Raw genomic sequence first — 17,865 nt, forward strand, 5'->3', positions numbered from 1 at the left:
TTCAATTCCTACCAAAACATAAAGGTCAAAATAAATGAGCACTTCACGGATTTCTGTAAAATATTGTTATGCAAAGATAACAGAGCAGGTGAAAAAAATGATCTAAAGAAAAGCAATGTTTAGGGCATAATATGGTAGTTATTTTAATATTTTTTTTTTTCACAGTGATGCAAATTCACATGTCCACTTCAGTGGATGTCATGCAATACAAAAATTCATAATGCATGCAAGGCTTATCCTGGCATATAGGCTTAACCTAATTATTTTACTCCTATTATAGCCATGTATGCCAGTTTTGACAGCTGATGACATATAGTGTAGGTATAATTTTATGTAATCTTAACTTTTTTTTAAATAATTTAAAATTATTATCATTGGTAGCAGCTGTGGTAGTGGCAGATGCTGTATTAGTATTGTTTTTATTTTTACCAGACATCAAGAGCATCTAGCATCAGGGTTAGGTACAGAGTAGTAAAGTGTCAGACTGGGGCATGAAGGGCCCACCAGGGAAATGCAATCACAGGTTCCCACTAAGGGGCGTTGTCATATGCATGAAGGGGTGTTGCCACGTGACCAGAGAGGAGTGGCCAGCCATTATCGGCACCACCTAGCATAGTATAGAAAGAAAAAGAGCTCTTCCTCTCTGCCCACTTCAAGCTGTTGTGTATGTGCATGGGTAACATCTGGAGAGAACAGTAGTACATGTGCCTGGGTTACACCGGGAGAGAACAGTAGTATATGTGCCTGGGTTACACTGGGAGAGAACGGTAGTATATGCACCTGGGTTACACCGGGAGAGAACAGTAGTATATGTGCCTGGGCTACACTGGCAGAGAGCAGTAGTATGCGCACCTGGGTTACACCAGGAGAGAGCAGTAGTATACGCGCCTGGGTTACACTGGAAGAGAGCAGTAGAATACGCGCCTGGGTTACACTGGGAGAGAACAGTAGTATATGTGCCTGGGTTACACTGAGAGAGAACAGTCGATACACATAAAGACCCCAGTATAGTGCCAGATACAGATAATGACCCAGTATAATGCCAGATACACATACGCCACCAGTAGTGCCGGATACACGTACGTCACCAGTAGTGCTGGATACACATACGCCACCAGCAGTGGTGGATACACGTACGTCACCAGCAGTGCCGGATACACATACGTCACCAGCAGTGCCGGATACACATACGTCACCAGCAGTGCCGGATACACATACGTCACCAGTAGTGCTGGATACACATACGCCACCAGCAGTGCTGGATACACATACACCTCCACAGCGCCGGATAAACATATGCCCCCCACAGTGCCAGTTACACATATGCCCCCACAGTGCCAGTTACACATATGCCTCCACAGTGCCAGTTACACGTACGCCTCCACAGTGCCAGTTACCCATATGCCTCCACAGTACCAGTTACACATATGCCTCCACAGTGCCAGTTACCCATATGCCTCCATAGTACCAGTTACACATATGCCTCCACAGTGCCAATTACACCTATGCCTCCACAGTGCCAGTTACTCACCGCACTGCCCAGGCTCTGCTGCTGCTCCCACTACTGCTCCTGTGTCTGAGGGCCAGGGAGGAGATCGCATCATGTGCCTCTCCTGCCCCTTAATCTGACTCTGCACACCGAGCAGCACCAGGGGCTCGGAGCGGCTAGGTGAGGGATGCCGGTGCAAGTGATCAGTGACACCTCCGCTGGTCTCACTGGGGGCAACTCAGGTTGGGACTCCGAGCACAATGGAGGGAAAACAGGCAGCAGCCAGCCCCCCTGACACCCCACACAGAGTCCGACGACTTATCCAAATGCTGGTAAGTTGGCTTGCGGGAAGGGAGCATGGCCAGGTGGGATATAATAACCGCTGCTGCCAGGCTCTGCTTCCGCTGCTGCTACTGTGTCGAGGATGGGGAGGAGAGCGCAGCGCATGCCTCTCCTGCCCCTCAGCTTACTATACCCAGGTGGCTCCTGAGTCCTCGCACCACTGCTGACCCGGGCATCAAGCTACTATAGTAGGCCCGCCCTAACACAAAAGAGGGCGTGGTTAAGAATAGCGGGGGCCTACTTGTGGTTTCACCAGCTCCCCGGTGGCCCAGTCTGAGCCTGGAGTGGTATGACACACACATGGGGGGAATTGATACAGTTGCAAAATCAGGAGATAGTACATTTGGGGATTCTTTCGCTTTCTTGATGTGACTTGGCTGCTGTTTTGATGTGACGGGTGTGATAAAGCATCCATTACTTGAACGCTGATCAATGCTGGCTCTATGGAGCAACATCGAAGTGGAAGACCAAGTAAGACACCACCACTGTGAAGGCACCCTCTGAAATAAGGTATTGGGCCAGATGCATCATCGCTTGGAAAGTGATAAAATGGAGAGTGAAAAAGTACCAGCCAATCAGCTCCTAACTGATATTTTTCAAACACAGCCTGTGACATGGTAGTTAGGACCTGATTGGCTGCCACTTTTTCACTCTCCATTTTATCACTTTCCAAGTGATGATGCATCTAGCCCTCAGTGTGGAAAATCACTGGCAAAAGCTTATGGATGCAAAACATGCTAACAGGTGTCATGATGCAGTGTCATGATCCTTTATCCAGGATGCTTCTCCTACATGCTAAGCTTTGCTAAGTTAACTTTCCAGTTATGAAGCAAACTCAAAGTAAATAAAAATATTTGTTTTATAAATACTAAGGACATATTGGTATCTGGAGGAATTTGTCCATAAATAGGCTTAACAGATGTATTGTTTTCAATTTCGAGAGTTTTTGTTTCTGGAGAAAAAAAAAATACAGTACGCAAAATGATCAGAACAAATTGGAAGTTGGAACCATACCAGAGATTTGTCTTTTCATTTTATCTTACAGGGAAGCGCCCCCCAAAACTTTCATGGTTAAAATACTAGGCCTAATTTAGACCTGATCGCAGCAGCAAATTTGTAAGCAAATGGGCAAAACCATGTGCACTGCGGGGGGGGGGGGGGGGGATGGGGGGCAGATATAACATATGCAGAGAGAGTTAGATTTGGGTTGGTTATATTGTTTCTGTGCAGGGTAAATACTGGCTTCTTTATTTTTTACACTACAATTTAGATTTCAGTTTGAACACACCCCACCCAAATCTAACTCTCTCTGCACATGTTATATCTGCCCCCCCCCCTGCAGTGCACATGGTTTTGCCCATCTGCTAACAAATTTGCTGCTGCAGTAAGGTCTGAATTAGGCCCACTGTTCCATGGTGATAGGCAATTTTTATTGTTGCAGATGCATGATGTCCCCTAAAGTGGACAAGTGTATAAAGCCCTGAAGACTCATATTTTTTTAAATCTTGAATTAGGTTATTAATATGCATGAAAGGGTTAAAATAAATTAATACAAAAAGTGCCCAACACACAGGGAGTATCCACCTACCAAGTAACAAAAAATAGATTGTGTAATGCCTACAAATTTCATTAAAAATGGACTATAAGTAATTTTGTCCCAGGCACCTGTATTACTTTACAGGATAAATTTGTGCAACCGCACTGATGCGTGACTTTACATACGGCTAGTGGACCCTGCTGGTATGCAAGCTGGACATAGACATGAAGGAGGAGGTCTAGGACAACACATAAGTACCTGCCCACACAGAGAAGACCGAGGCACACCACTGATCGGAAACCCCAAAAATAGAGTTGGAGTTTTAGGGGAAATAATCATTGCCACTTTTTTGTAACAGACCTCGAGTTTTACTTATAGATACTCGCGCACCAGGTATAGACTCAACCTTGCACCAGAGTGCAATGCCCAGAAGGAAGATAAACCCAGAAGAGCTAAACATACACACATGGTTCTCACCATGACTAGCCTTGTTCTTCATCCGCTCACTCAATTACAGATATTGCTGTAAGGAGAAAACATCACAACTGCGCAGGGCATAATCCTAACTTAGTGTGTCTCACCACTACACTGTACTACAACAACAATGGCCCTTAATCTATAACTGTGTGCATATTGCAACGCAACCTATGGGATACTGGCCCTCATTCCGAGTTGATCGCTCGCTAGCTGCTTTTAGCAGCAGTGCAAACGCTAAGCCGCCGCCCTCTGAGAGTGTATCTTAGCTTAGCAGAAGTGCGAACGAAAGGATCGCAGCGCTGCTACAAAAAAAGATTGTGCAGTTTCTGAGTAGTTCGAGACTTACTCCTAGCTAGCGATCACTTCAGACTGTTTGGTTCCTGTTTTGACGTCACAAACACGCCCTGTGTTCGGCCAGCCACGCCTACGTTTTCCCAGCCACTCCTGCGTTTTTATCCGGCACGTCTGCGTTTTTACACACACTCCCCGAAAACGGTCAGTTACCATACAGAAACACCCACTTCCTGTCAATCACTCTGCGGCCAGCAGTGCAACTGAAAAGCGTCGCTAGACCTTGTGTGAAACTGCATTGGCTTTTGTGAAAGTACGTCGCGCGTGTGCAGTGCGCCCCATACACATGCGCAGAAATGCCAATTTTTAGCCTGATCACTGCGCTGCAAACAACGGCAGCTAGCGATCAACTCGGAATGAGGGCCATTGTACAAAGTGTTCTAACAAATTTACCCTGCACTGATATAACAACAATTACATGACAATTACACAGCACCAGGGCCAATCACAGTACTGTCTCTTTAAAGATTGTTTACCTGCCTACAGAGAGCTGGCCAGCTCTTTTGGTTTTTTGGACCATTGGATTGATGCAAGAAAACAACTATTTAAGTGGGGACCTGACAGCCCTCCACATCAGAGGGTGGTATACCGCTATAGAGTGTGGTAGCCACATAGCTGTACCACCTTGTTTGTAGATTTCAGCAGCTCTGAGTTGTGGGCGCCATCCTTGCACCATCTATCTAGACTCACTGTATTAAATAAGTGGGTCCTATTGTCTAGGTCAACAAGGGCATTGACTTATTTACTGAGCCTACTGCCCAGGCGTATTACAGGGGTAAACCTAGCTAACTATGATATAGGCCTGACGCCCAGATTACTTTACTCAAGTGCTGTGATTAGACCTGCATAATTATGTATACACTGACCTGGGCCTAATAAACATATTACTTTGGTTTAGGGGATTCCGGCACACTGCCTGCCTACTGCTGCTTTAAACTAAGTTACCTGAGCCTAATGCCCAGAATCACTTTTATATGCAAGGGCACAGGCTCTCTGCCTGCCTATCATGTGCAGAGTAACCTGGGCCTATTGCCCAGAGTCACTTATACTGGAGGGAACTACACAGAAAACTATGGGGCATAATGCCCATCTATTGTGCCAGAGGGTTAACTATACCAACGGGCCTAATGCCCAACACCTGGTGGTCTAGGGAGGGATAATTTACTGGTGGCCAAGGTATCCTACAGGAACGCTGAGAGAGGTTGCAGTGGTGTGCTTTGTAAGCTCTTTTGCTTCCCCCACTAGCAGCACTCTCCAGTCCTCAGCTTCTTTCTTCTCCTGCTGGCCCATCCTGACCAGTAGCGCTACCTCTTCTTTTCAGCATCCAACCAACATGGGGCATCTTCACTCTTGATCGCGCCATCTCTAGCCTCTTCTGCGGCTGCCGGGGCTGTTTTCTGGACATCTTCTCTGTACTTTCTCTGCTACGGAACTTGCTCTTCAGCGTAATCTGACATAAGACAATCGAGCAGGCTTGACTCTACATGACTGCTTCCTATTGGCTATTTGGTCATTTGTGCAAATTGAAAAACCTGCCGCAGCCTCTTTCTATTGGCTGCTGGTCCATGAGCTGTGATCAGCTTGTGGGTAATGCCAAATCCAAAGGCCCGCTGCCACTGCTTGACCTGTGTTATGCACACCAGTGCCTGCAGGAAAGTACTGGTGTCAGAACTGTTATGCACTCCAGTGCCTGCAGGAATGTACTGGTGTTTGAACTGTTATGCAAAACAAATGGACTCACAGACAGACTGGGGAATATGACATAACGTACACAGAAGGTGATAGGGTAACAAAATACACACAAGGTGAACAGAGAAGCCCAGAGGCTAAGGAACTGGGTATCTCCCTTGTATTAGAACTGCTCAGATGGGAAAAGCAAGATGTTGTGTTTTAATACGTAGAGAACCCAAAATGCTGTTGCTAAGGGCAACAGCAAAACCCTAAAGGGTTACCAACGGGTGTGGCAGTAAACTCCTTGGTCAGAGATGGAATAATAGACACAAGGAGAGTCTCCACAATCCTAATTCTCACTTGCAGTGCACAGGTTCAGCTTACTGCCACTAAACTGACCCCTGACACCTAGCACAGTGAGACAGGATTAGACAGGCAAGTCTTAGAATACAGCCGCAAACTTGCTAAGTTCACAGAGTAGTAACAGAACCCCAGCAAGCTAAACGACTGACTCCAGTCTTACTGCTAGGTCTGGATTGGCAGAGTGTAATACCAAATCCCCAGGCCTATTTGCAGTAAGCAACAAACAAATACAAAGCTACACAGTACTGGTTAACTTTCAGGAACTGACTAACCAACAAAGATTCAGCAGCATCTGCTTACCCTGAGAAGAGGCCTTATAAAGCAGGTGCTGTCCACGCCCCACTCAGACCTCACAGACTGTGAGCACAAAAACCAGCACCGGATCCCCTGCCGTGCACAGAGCCTATAACCACTGCACAGCAAAAAATCCCGAACCGGAGTATCAGCTGCGCTCAGGTTACTCCGCTAGCACTTGTCTCCCGGTTGCCATGACGACGTGGCAGCACAGGGCAGGAGACCCTAACAACCTGTGCTGGTAGCTGACACTGTTGGCAGAGTATATGGGATTGCCTGGTGCAGTGATATCAGTTCACACACTTAATGAACTTAAACAGTAATGCAGGTTTATTCAGTAAACACACAGGTGACTCAGATGCAGTATTGATATAGGTAATTGGCCCCTTTATATCATACAAGGTATCAGCAATGGTAGTGTACTTATCAGTCTGATTGTGTGGTTGTGGTGCCCCAGCAGAAGTTATCTCCAGCTGGTAAGGGACGGAGGACTGCACGGCCGTGCAGTCTGACTCCCGCTATAGAGAAGATGCGGCGCCCAGCTCTGGGGTAGCTCCGGAGGTGCAGCACATGCAAGGAATGCTGTAAGTCTCTGTTACTGAGCTCCACTCCCGGTCTCAGCTCTGCATGCTTACGCTCACTCTCTAAGATGGAGGATCAGAGCCTACATCACATATAGCTCCGCCTCCGAGAGACACTGGCACAAGGGGATTAACACTTGGGGATGTGCCCATAGGCTTATATGTGGAAGGAGACAGGCACAGAGCGCATCATATACTAACACTCCCCCTCGCTTAAGACTGTCTCCAGTTACATATTTTAAAGAACGTGACATATTTTATCAAACAATTTCAATAAAGTAATTCCTGTAACCGAAAAACATAAACGTGAAGCAAAACAGTAAGCACAAATCAACATTAACCATATTCCAGTTCACATTCCGTCAGGAATGCATGTAACAAGTGTGATGACAGTCCTTTTATCAATATTTCAGCAATATTTTATTCACTTGCAACATATTCCACATTTACGGACTTGTTTTCCACCAACTCATGGATGAAGTGATGTCTTATAGCAATGTGCTTAGATTGTCAATGATGCTTTGTGCTACAAGAAAGATCAGTTGCTCCCTTGTTATCACACTTTATGTTGATGATCTCACTGTGGTAAAGAAGACCTAATTCACATAAATCTCTCTTATCCAAAGCGCTTCTTTGAAGTTTCTGTGGGCGCCATATACTCTGCCTCTGTTGTAGAAAGTGCAACTGTGGGTTGTTTCCTACTTGCCCAGCTTACGGCTGCACCTGCTAGTGCAAACAGGTATCCAGTATAAGAACGTCTATCATCCTCATCTGACCCCCAGTAGGTTACTTTTTAAGCTGGTATCTGTTGATTTTGTAAATCTCAGCTTTAGGGAACTTGTGCCTTTGAGGTACCTTAGTATTCTCAGTGTTGTCTCCCAGGATTATTTGTGAACTGGCTTGCCCAACTCACTGCATGTGTGATGTCAGGTCATGTCCCAATACTTTCATACATCAAACTACTAATAACATTTTCATAAGGGAGTTCTTGTATTTAATCTATCTCCCCCTTGCTACTTGGTGACATGGCCTTGACCATCTTTTTACTTCTGTCAATGGGAGTACTTACTGGTTTTGCATCTGTCATTCCGTATTTGGAAATGATTGCCTCAATGTATGTTTGTTGGTCAATTATGACAGTCCCTTCTTGCAGGTTTTGTACAGTTTTCATACCTAACATGATTTGCAGGGCCCAGATCTTTCAATTTGATTATTTGTTTAAGCTGGTGCTTCACGTCAGTGATGTGATTTTTATGACCTGATTTTGCAGGTGGCTGCATACAATATTTGTGTCACCAGTTACATATGCCAATTTATGTTGTTAATAGATGCAGTAAGCAATTTATAATTTACAGTACACACCTGGGTTCTATCAAACATTTATTACCGTTTATTAAATATAGGATTTCAGACTTTTTCTATATTCAGGACTCTGGCGATTCTGTGAAGCTTTGTTCGGCTGATAACTGACAAACACTTCACAGTATAACGCCAACAGCAGATCCTCTTTTTTTTTTCTCATTTTCAACTCTAATATCTTTTTATTTTATTCATGGACTCTCATCAACGATCCTGGTGAGGACACAGAATTTTTTCTACTACTAAACCACACCTCAAATGCCCAATCTCATTTGATCTTGGAAGCAATATAGTGTATGTGCCGGACTAGTACTTGGAGGATGACCCACAGAGAATATCCGGTGTAGTAGTTCTATATGTGCTGATGAGCCAGCCTAACGCTGACAGCAGATCCATACATTTACTTATTCCTACTATTCTTTTCTATACACTACAACTTGTTGGTCGGCATATTATTTTAGCATCTACTCTTTATTGAATTTGAGACACATGGCAATTCATGGAGGGCGCTATATGCTAAATTCCCAATATAGAGCAAGCTGGCATCCTGCAGCGTATTAGGCCATTGTTTGCCAAAAATCTTTTTTAGAAAAATCATATATATATATATATATATACACATACATATATACACATACATATATACACATACATATATACACACAAGAAATGGAGCACTCACCAGTCTCTACTTAATTAAACATCAGCAGGGTTTTATTCACAACAAACAATGCTCGTTCCGTGCCTTTAGCTATGGGGGATACATACCCATGGGATTATACTGTATATTAGTATAATCCCATGGGTATGTATCCCCCATAGGTAAAGGCACAGAACGAGCATTATTTGTTGTGATTAGTCTCTGTAGACGCCCGGGGGGTTGCTTGGCAACCGCCCGATACGTCATTTCCGCCCACGCACACTGCAGTTGTATTGGAGCGTTGACGGACTGTGGGTGTTTCCGGAGATGGTTGCTTGGCAACCATCAGTGAACGTCATCTCCGCCTCTACGTGGTGTTGACCACGGAGGCTGGAAGTAGTGGGGGCGCCCTGTTTGGACGTACTGGCCGCTACTGTTTGTCCTATTTGGTATGCGCACTATTTTGGATTATGTAAGGGGAATATTTATTCAATATGATGTGGGATTTACCGAGGATGGTAACTCCCAATGGGGAGTGCACAGTCCGGGCTGGCTCCGCCCAGCCTGTGACGTCATTTTTGGCGCCGTTTATCGAATAGAGGGTAGAAAAGGAGCCGGTAAGGCAGGGTTAGATAAGTTGCTGGTGTTTTTAATTGATATGGGACAACTCTTGCACAATTCTGTATCTCCTGATGACGGTCTATGTTTGACCGAAAACGTTTGAGAGGACATATGAATCTTTGGTGGACTGTAATGGACAGTCAGTTTATGCTGTCTGGTGAATAAAACCCTGCTGATGTTTAATTAAGTAGAGACTGGTGAGTGCTCCATTTCTTGTTTCTATAAGTGGATTCGTCATTGGATCTGTGGATGACACCCCAGCTGTTGATTTGACATTTATACGTGAGTGCGACCTATTTTGTATATATATATATATATATATATATATATATATTGGAAAAAGCAAATAAGATCAGAGCGACCATAGGTGGTAAATACTCTAGGAGACTAAAAAAGTACTTTTAAAAACAATGCGGGGTTTATTTACAACGAACGTTTAAGAAAATTGGACATAAAAAGGCAACATTCAAGAATGCTTTTTTTAAAAAGCCGTTACAAAATCTTTAAAAAAACATTCCAAAGGACATGTAAAAGACAACAATAAAAATGGTGCTAAAAATTCATGCACCAAAAAATGAGAAACATTAGAAACAACTGTGTGTCTAGAATTATGTAAAGAAATATATATATATATATATATATATATAGCCAAAAGAAAGAGGCGGCACTCCCAGCGTTTTTTAACAGTGCAAACAATTTATAGTCAAGAACGACGTTTCGGGGGGTCTCACCCCGTCATCAGGATAACATGTGCATATAACATGAACAAACATTTATACTTACATGCTGCCCGTGTCTCACCCGACGCCGGCCGCAGCCCACGGACGCCCGCATCAACTTCCGGATTCAGGGCCCTGACGTCACCGGAACCCGCGAGGTCACGTGAATCTGCGCCAGGCAGTCTGGAGGAAACGAACAGCAAGTGTTTACATGTCACCATAGTAACGAGATAAAAACCAGTGAGCATACAAATAAGATGTGAGGTAACAAGCCCCACAATAAAACAGTGTAAAACCACAATCAAATAACAAGACAATTACATAGTGGTGACAATAAAAATTACAAAGCACAAAACGTGGACTATAAAAACAGTAAATCTTAATACTCAATAATGATAAATCCGGAACATAACACACCTGTCTGCGTTATTGGCCTGTACTCTTACCAAATTAAAGTGTAATACCTCATGATTAACTACTTACACTGTATTATGTCATGTGTACTGACTCCACCGTCATCCCGACAATGGGATCAGTGAATAGAATGTCTGACAAACTGGAATATGATGTTCTTGTGCAAATATGCAAGATAAATACCAACTACAGTATAAAATCTGCACATAGTTAAGAGGTATTTGGAATTATTTAAATTATTTAAATTATTTAAATAAACGCAGACAAACTTAAAGATTCGTTCAGCCCTTTGGGGTTCACGGTATCAAGGGTATAAATCCACCAAGCCTCTAATTGTAATAGCTTCTTTCCCCGATCGCCTCCTCGCAAAGACTTGGGCACCTGTGCAATCATTCTATATCTTAGTGCCGCTAGACTGTGTCTGGCCTGCGCAAAATGCCTGGCCACAGCTTGATCGCTGGTGCCAGACAACAACGCTGCCCTAATGGCAGTCCTGTGTTGGGCAATCCTTTCCTTGAATTGCCTTTCTGTCTTGCCCACGTAGTGCAATCCACAAGGGCAAGACAGAAGATACACCACGAATTTCGAGGTACAGGATAAGGCTGGCTTAATGAAAAATACCTTCCCAGAGAATGGATGATTAAACCTATCACCTACAATCAATGCACTACATGTCGTGCACCCCGTGCATCTGAAACACCCTCCTTTCCTAGATAGAAAATGCTGCTGTTTAGGTGGCCCCATCCCCGTTATATCTGTACGAACCACTCGGTCTTTGATATTGGGACCCCTAGTAAAACTAGGCAGGAGCTGTGAATTATGCAGTGATGGTAATTCTGGCTCTGAGTTGATAATGGGCCAAAGCTGTTTGGCCCTTTTGCATGTGTGTTTACTTTTGCTGGTATAACGATTGACCCAAGGAACTAACTGTGTGGCTGCTGTACTTGGTTCTTTTTGCTTCAATAATGTAAGGCGATCCAATGACAGAGCCCTCCTTTTAGCCTGCATAAGCAATTTCTGTGGATATCCTCGTTCAAGGAATTTAGAGGCCATTTTATCAATTTGAACCTCTCTATCATTGGCATCACTGGAGATCCGACAGGCTCTAATGAATTGGGAAAAAGGCAAACTGTCAATGGTCGCAGCAGGATGAAAACTGTTGTGTTGTAAAAGGGTATTCCGGTCTGTGGGTTTTACAAACAGACTGGTACGTAGACATCCCTCAACAATGCTAATATCTACATCAAGAAACTGTACCCTCTCAGTGCTGATGTTTGCTGTCAACTTAGCTGGACAGGAAGATGCATTGTGAGCTGATATAATCTCCTGTAACAATTCAATGCTGCCTGTCCAGAACAGTAGAATATCATCTATATATCTAAAATACTTAAATACATAGGTTTGAACGGAGGGCACTGAAAAAAACAATTTGCCTTCAACAACATGCATGAATAAATTAGCATACGAGGGGGCCACCCGGCTCCCCATCGCACACCCTGCTTGTTGCAAAAAGAAACTCCCATCATATAAGAAAAAATTATGCCTTAATGTAAACTCTAATAGCTTCATAAAGAAGCCTATTTCTGGTCCCTCATATAATGGGTTGTCACAAATCAATTCATGCACAGCCGCCAGGCCCAAATCGTGAGGAATACAAGTATATAAACTTGTGACATCAATGCTTGCTAATATCATATCTGGTGGTAGTGGGCCAATATCCTCAAATTCTCTTAAAAGTGACCATGTGTCTTTAAGGTGCGTTCTAGTGCCCTGAACCACTGGTTGCAGAAAAAAATCCAAAAAGCTAGCTACAGGTTCACACAGCGACCCCCTGGCTGATATAATCGGTCTACCAGGGGGGCGCTGTGGATCCTTGTGTAGCTTAGGGATAATATAAAAAATTGGAACAACAGGAAATGCTTTACACAAAAATGCCTTAGTGTCAGAATCTATCACACCGTCCTGCAATCCGTTCTGTACAATGCCCAACAACTCTTTCTTAAATCTCTCAGTTGGGTCTGCAGACAATTTGCAGTACGTCTTGGCATCATCCAACAACCTGAGACATTCCTGTTTGTAAAACTGAGGTCCCCCCTTATCCGCTCCCCTAATGATAATGTCTTGACGTTTACTTAAATCATTCAAGGCGGACCTCTCATCCCTTGAAAGATTATGATGGATATATGGGGCCTTTGCAGGAGGTTCCTGGCTACAGGTATCCAACAGCCTGTGGAATGTCCGGACTGAAGGATTGAATGACTGTGGGTCAAAAGTTGATACTGGTTTAAATTTCTTGACAGCCTGCAAGTCATCTATGACACATGCATCACTCCCATCAGTCATTCCACTGAGTCCTTTATTCTTATTTTTATTTTTGTCAAAAAATTCTCTAATTTTAAGCAACAAGAAAATGTATTATTGGATGTGCAGGCAGCAGAAAGCGTGTCTGAAACTGAGCAACAGTGGCTGTTGCTCATAAACCAAAGGAGAAAGCTATATCCAAAATCCATAGAATGTATAATGCTCGGATACTGTGACAAAAGCAAAGGATACAGACTTTGGGATGTTACAAATAAATGTCTTTTCAAATAAAGAGATGTGATATTCTATGAAACAGCACTCCTAACTGGAGCAGTGGAGCAACAAGAAAATGTATTATTGGATGTGCAGGCAGCAGAAAGCGTGTCTGAAACTGAGAGTGTCAAAGCAGACAAAAAGTCAGGAAACAGAAGTTCCACGAGGAGCAACAAAGGTATTCCAGCCAAGAAATATAGTGAGGAGTATGCAAACATAGCTTACTGTGAACCTCAAAACATACAGGAAGCAAAGTCAAGCAGTGATTGGACAGAGTGGAAGTCAGCAATTGATACAGAGCTGTCAGCACGAAATGATAACAGTACATGGACTATGGTTGATAGACCAAGTGACCGTAAAACAGTTAAGAACAAGTGTGTTTTCTTCAAGAAGTTTAATGCAGACGGGACAATAGCTCGTTACAAAGCCCGCCTTGTTGCCAAGGGATACACCCAGAAGTATGGAATCGATTACGGAGAGATCTACTCACCAGTCACAAGGTATAGCACCTTAAGGTTAGTGATTGCTATTGCTACACTGCATGAGCTACTGTTAAACCAGCTAGACTTTGATTCTGCATTCCTGAATGGAGAGTTAGTTGAGGAAATTTACATGGAACCACCTGAACACTATGATATGGATATATTCCAAACTGGGAAGGTTTGTCTCTTAAAGAAGTCACTATATGGCCTCAAGCAAAGTGGTCATTGCAGGTATGTAAAGTTGGATGCAGTGCTACTAGTATTGAACTGTTGGCCTAATTCAGAGTTGATTGCAGCAGCACATTTGTTAGCAGTTGGGCAAAACCATGGGGGTCATTCCGAGTTGTTCGCTCGCAAGCGGATTTTAGCAGATTTGCTCATGCTAAGCCGCCGCCTACTGGGAGTGAATCTTAGCATCTTAAAATTGCGAACGATGTATTCGCAATACTGCGATTACACACCTCGTAACAGTTTCTGAGTAGCTTCAGACTTACTCGGCATCTGCGATCAGTTCAGTGCTTGTCGTTCCTGGTTTGACGTCACAAACACACCCAGCGTTCGCCCAGACACTCCCCCGTTTCTCCGGCCACTCCTGCGTTTTTTCCGGAACGGTAGCGTTTTTTTCCACACGCCCATAAAACGGCCTGTTTCCGCCCAGTAACACCCATTTCCTGTCAATCACATTACGATCGCCAGAACGATGAAAAAGCCGTGAGTAAAATTCCTAACTGCATAGCAAATTTACTTGGCGCAGTCGCAGTGCGGACATTGCGCATGCGCATTAAGCGGAAAATCGCTGCGATGCGAAGATTTTTACCGAGCGAACAACTCGGAATGACCCCCCATGTACACTGCAGGGGGGGGGACAGATATGACATGTGTAGAGAGAGTGGGCTTGGCACACAGCGCAGTTGCCCTGAGGGCGCACGGCCAGCGGCATGTAATGAGTCAAATTGACTCACTACATGCCGCCTCTGAAGTCCGCGCTGTGCGCCGCAGCCGCGCTGGAGGAGAGAGAAGCGCCGGAGGCAGCTGACAAGGAGGAGGGAGGGGGACTGGAGCCGCAGCAGCGCTATTTCATTGGTAGTAAGCGCCGCTGCAGCATCCCCCTCTCCTTCCGTATAGGCTGCCCGGCGCTGCTGTGGATGCTGGGATGCGGTTCCTCCATCCCAGCATCCACAGCAGCGCCAGGCAACCAATACGGAAGGAGAGGGGGATGCTGCAGCGGCGCTTACTACCAATGACATAGCGCTGCTGCGGCTCCAGTCCCCCTCCCTCCTCCTCCTTGTCCGATGCCTGCACACTGCACAGAGGGAGATGCCAGCACGAGGAGCCTGTCAGCGGGGAGAAGGTAAGTATATCCCTCTCTCTCTTTCTCTCTCTCTCTCTCTCTGGGGGACACCGTCTGCCATAATGTGTAAAAAGGGGTCCTGGCTGCCGCAATGTGTAAAAAGGGGGACTGGCTGCCGCAAAGGGGGCCTGGCAGCCGCAATGTGTAAAAAGGGGGACTGGCTGCCGCAATGTGTAAAAAGGGGGACTGGCTGCCGCAATGTGTAAAAAGGGGGACTGGCTGCCGCAATGTGTAAAAAGGGGGACTGGCTGCCGCAATGTGTAAAAAGGGGTCCTGGCTGCCGCAATGTGTAAAAAGGGGGACTGTCTGCTGTAATGTGTAAAAAGGGAGACGCTGTCTGCTGTAATGTATAAAAGGGGCTCTACCTGGTGTAGTGGCGCTACTGTGCAGCGTAATTTGAATAATGGAGACTACTGTGCACCGTAGTATGAATTGCTATTATTTTGTGGCCACGCCCCTTCCACATGAAGCCCCGCCCCTATATATTTTTCTCGCGCCTATGGCGCGCACTGCCCCTATTGTGCATGGGGGGGGGGGGGGGCGCGCCAATGTCGTTTCTTGCACACAGCGCTAAAATGCCTAGTTACGGCACTGTACTGCAGTATATACTGCTTCTGCCCAAATCTCTTTTCCAGGCCAGCATCACTTAACGTAGTCCGTGCTCTTTCAACAATTGTGCGGTTTGCCCGATCACGCACGCCGTTCTGTTCCAATGTGTAGGCAGTTGTTAGCTGATGCTTTATGCCTTATTTCCTAAGGAATGTGGGTAAGACTTTGTTATCATACTCTCCACCATTGTCTGATCTCAGGATCTTTAGTTTCAGACCCGTCTGAGTCTCCACCAGGTTTTTGTATTCCACAATTTTGTTGACAACTTCACTCTTTTCTTTAATTAAGTACACGTGTATCATTCTTGTGGTGTCAATGAGAGTCATGAAATACCTGTAGCCACTGATTCTACCTTCATTGGACAACACATGTCGGTGTGCACTAGAGCTAGCAGTGTCTCTGCTCTACTAACTGACTTTTGAAATGGTTTGGGAGTTTGCTTGCCTTTTATGCAACTCTCTCACATGGGTCTTTCAGCGTTGCTCACGGTGATCCCTGTTACTATTCCATCTACTAGTTTTTAGACGTTGTCATATCCCAGATGACCCAAGCGTTTGGGCCACAGCTTCATTAACTGTTTTTCATGAGTAGCTATCATTGCAGTACACTCCACAGTGTCCAGGACATATAGTTGGTTGCATCGGGTTACTGAATCAATAACAGTCCCTCTTTTATTCTGCACCATACATTTGCCCTTCTGAAATTGCACCCTATAGCCTTTCTTCTCTAGGACTCTGATAGCAATGAGATTACTTTCTACATCAGGCACGTACAACACATCTTGGATATCTGTAACAACTGTTTCTCCTCCAGTTCTTAAACACACTGTGATTGTCCCAGCTTGTGATGCAGCAAGGGCCTTATTTCCAATCCCTGTAACTGTAGTGGGTACACACAGTGTTAAAGAATTGAACCAATGCTTATTGCAACTGAAATGTCTAGTTGCCCCCGAGACCATGTACCAGCAATCCTTCCTGTGAATGTCTGCTACATTCAGTGCTGATTCGTTTGGCTTGTCACGCTGCTTCTGCGCACCACTGGAATTCTCATTATGCAATCTAAAGCTTTATGTCCTATCTTGTGACATACAAAACATTTAAATTTGTGCTTTTTGGACTTTGTGCCCTTGTGGTCAAGGCAGAACCGTCATCTATGGTCTCGACAGGAATACGTTCTTGGAACTGCAGCAACTTGGCCCTTACAATCTCCATTCTCTGCTTAGTGTCATTTGACTCTAAGCAACCACCAAAAAATCTAATTCTGGCATCAGATTCTGTAACATAGCCATTGCCACTTCTTCCTCATCCACCTGTGCCCCCACAGATGCCAACTGCTGAGCTATCGACAATAATTTATCAATGTAGTCATTCATGTCCTTGCAGGCACTCAGTTTCATTCCATATAGCATGCGTCTCAATCTTATCCTTTCATTAGACCTTTATCTTCATATGCATTTTACAGGGCTGTCCACATGTCCTTAGCTGACACTTTCCCACTGACTATAGAATAGACATGCTGCTTCACAGCTAAACCTATCGTCCCGATGGCTCTGTCTACGCCATCTGGTTTCAGACCTGCTCCTGGGACTATTGTGACCTTCCACAACTTTTCCTGCTTAAGCTGCATCTCCATGGCAAACTTCCATATAGCATACTTCTCTGAACCTTTCAGCTTAGCAAAGTTCATGCTGTGTCCTGTGCTATACATCCTTTCTGCACTTTTATAAAATGTCACTTTAAACTTTGCGTGATTACCCAAAAGCACTCAGGGGTTAATCTTTAGGAACACGTAGGTCTGGGGTGCGAGACTGGGCCCATAAACTGTTGGCAGAGTATATGGGATTGCCTGGTGTAGTGACGTCAGTCCACACACTTAATGAACTTAAACAGTAATGCAGGTTTATTCAGTAAACACACAGGTGACTCAGATGCAGTATTGCTATAGGTAATTGTCCCCCTTATATCATACAAGATAACACAGCAGGGGTAGCG

General features: G+C 44.8%; 2 long non-coding RNA genes across 2 annotated transcripts in view; one reads left to right on the forward strand and one right to left on the reverse strand.

Annotated features, from left to right (window-relative positions):
* Nucleotides 1-17,865, forward strand: part of LOC135057574 (uncharacterized) — a 228,517-nt gene that overhangs the window by 196,891 nt on the left and 13,761 nt on the right. The gene's annotated exons all lie outside the window — the stretch shown is intronic.
* The window catches only part of LOC135057573 (uncharacterized), a 34,587-nt gene that overhangs the window by 2,960 nt on the left and 13,762 nt on the right, over nt 1-17,865 (reverse strand). Inside the window, exon 2 of the long non-coding RNA XR_010244209.1 lies at nt 10,509-10,627. This is a non-coding gene — a long non-coding RNA (uncharacterized LOC135057573). The remainder of the gene's footprint in view (nt 1-10,508; nt 10,628-17,865) is intronic.

The sequence above is a fragment of the Pseudophryne corroboree genome, chromosome 3 (assembly GCF_028390025.1).
Source record: "Pseudophryne corroboree isolate aPseCor3 chromosome 3, aPseCor3.hap2, whole genome shotgun sequence".
NCBI classification, from domain to species: Eukaryota; Metazoa; Chordata; class Amphibia; order Anura; family Myobatrachidae; genus Pseudophryne; species Pseudophryne corroboree.